The sequence below is a fragment of the Myotis brandtii genome, unplaced genomic scaffold (assembly GCF_000412655.1).
Source record: "Myotis brandtii unplaced genomic scaffold, ASM41265v1 scaffold1213, whole genome shotgun sequence".
Classification (NCBI taxonomy): Eukaryota; Metazoa; Chordata; class Mammalia; order Chiroptera; family Vespertilionidae; genus Myotis; species Myotis brandtii.
Window position 1 is genome coordinate 530,279 of NW_005354228.1, and position 1,703 is coordinate 531,981.

At 44.2% G+C, this 1,703-nt stretch overlaps 1 long non-coding RNA gene across 1 annotated transcript; it reads right to left on the minus strand.

Annotated features, from left to right (window-relative positions):
- Positions 1-193: 193 nt before the first annotated feature.
- LOC106724710 lies at positions 194-1,703 on the minus strand. Its single transcript, XR_001360551.1, has 2 exons — positions 704-1,703; positions 194-496 (listed from the first exon to the last, which is right to left on the minus strand). It is a non-coding gene; the product is annotated as an uncharacterized LOC106724710 (long non-coding RNA).

The window sequence follows — 1,703 nt, forward strand, 5'->3', positions numbered from 1 at the left end:
CTCCTGGTGGCTGGGGCTCCTGGTGGCCGGGGCTCCTGGTGGCTGGGGCTCCTGGTGGCTGGGGCTCCTGGTGGTTGGCGGCCGGCACTCAGAGCCCGGCCTCCCTGGCTCCATTCTGAGCTCACGAGCAGCTGGGGGACGGCTCCGAGCCCCACCCAGGAAGATTGAAAATCAGCTGGTTTTTATTTGTTCCTCATTCTATGTGTGTTGGGGTGACATATGGATTCCATCGCCTCTTCGTGTGTAAATGGTGCAAAGAGAAAGGCTGTGTGGGTGACACCCGTCTGTGGGTGTGACAGACGGGGGGCAGCTTCGATGGAGCAACACTATGGGGCCTCTGGCGAGTGGGGAGCCAGCGCAGCACCTGCTGAAACGCGTGGGCCAGTTAGAGTGTGAGATGCTGGAGGAGGAGGCAGGAGCGTCCCCTTCACGCCCATCTGTGACCATCTGCTTGGGAATGTTTCTGTAGCGCATTCGGGAACGTTGAATCCAGAGGCTTTAGCAGACAAGATGGAAAGTTTATATAATAGTATTCAGTGTTTAACAGGTTGGTTAGACTTCAGGTTTGACTTTTACTCAGGCAGGAAGCACTTTGGAGAGTGTGGGAGATCTGTTATTTTGCACTAGTTTGTAAGTTTTTACGCCCCCCCCCCCTAAATAAAGTGGTAACTCAATTCTTCATATAAAAATGGACTCTACTCACCTGAGTGCTTTTAAAAGCACAGCAGGAAGAGCAAGCAGTGGGACATAAGCATTAAAGATGACTTGAGTTTCCGTCTCTTATATGCAGATTTTCTTGGACTGACAGTTTTTCTGGAAAAAATAAAAACCCTCTTTCAAACGTGACTGGAACAAGATTCTAAATGTCTGGGTTTGGACATGAATTAAGCCACTCGTGTAGCTCCACAGATTCACACTGGAGTTACAGCAAAGGGTACGCGTGGCCGCAGTATTACTGATGCGAAACATGCATAAATTTAAAGACACAGTGCTTAGGAACCTTGGCAGCGGCTCTCTGCCCCCATCTTCTCCCCCACCGATGTGCAGAAGTAACTATTCTAGCCTTTATTCTCATGCTCTGAAGGCTCGGGACACTGATGGGCTGTGGTGGGAGGCAGAGGGGAGCGCTCATACATACAAGATCCAGGCACTGAGAGCACCGTTTCCTTCCAAACTCCCCCTAGTTGGTTGGTGGAAAGCAGTGGAGACACCATTTGAAAACAACAGGCCTGGGATTCTGTGCCAAAAACCTTAATTTTAAATGAAAATGTGTATATAAAATATGTATTACATCTGCTGAAAATAAATTAAAACTGATTCACTTTGGAATTTTACTATAGGAATATGATTCAAGAGATGTGATGTGTATTTTTGAGACTGCCAAGAGTGAATTTTAAGTAGTTTGTTTATGAAACTTGAAAAGGAAGGTTGAAATGGTAAATGACCTTTAAAAGAAATTTCCTAATTTTTCCTGGTGTTATTAATAAATATTATAAGGAGTGGAACTCTCTGGAACTGAAGGAGAATAAAATTAAATTTTTTATAACACTACTTCTTAAGTTCGTACACCAAATTCAGCTTCCCCTTATTAAAAGTTAGATAAATTTCATGGCATTGTGTAAATTTTGAAAAAGGGAATGTCATTTATCTTTATTATCAGTATAAATTTTTCCCTATTTGTTGGTTGATAAAAATAAAAAATA